Source organism: Mastomys coucha, unplaced genomic scaffold (genome assembly GCF_008632895.1).
Source record: "Mastomys coucha isolate ucsf_1 unplaced genomic scaffold, UCSF_Mcou_1 pScaffold22, whole genome shotgun sequence".
In the NCBI taxonomy this organism is placed as follows: Eukaryota; Metazoa; Chordata; class Mammalia; order Rodentia; family Muridae; genus Mastomys; species Mastomys coucha.
The window spans coordinates 114151968-114152395 of record NW_022196905.1 but is presented as its reverse complement, the minus strand read 5'-3'; positions in this window follow the sequence as shown (position 1 = coordinate 114152395).

Genomic DNA, 428 nt, shown 5'->3' with positions numbered 1-428 from the left:
AAAAAAAAAAAAAAAAAAAAAAACAAGAGAATTCATGGAGTCCCGGGAACACCCCGTCACCGGTTGTTACTGGAAGTAGCTGGGACATCAGTCCTTTCTCAGAAAATTTGTGATTAATGCTTATGAACAAGAAATAATTAAACCCAGGCTCACCTGTGCAACCATGTCAAGATAAGTGGCCACAACTAGTGAAGAAAAGGCTTCTTGTAGAAAAATTCAATCGGTGCTGGAAAGCATGCAAAATTAAAACATTTCCATTTTGCAACATGCAATAGTGATGTAATGATCTGGGAGGTACGGTCATTGTATGCTGATGGAGACACTATAACCTGGGTCGGGATGTCACCTCCCCAACCCACGTTAAAACACATCAACGAGAGGGAGATTGTGCAGTCGGAGGTGTGCCCTGGGTTCTGTGGCACTCCAAC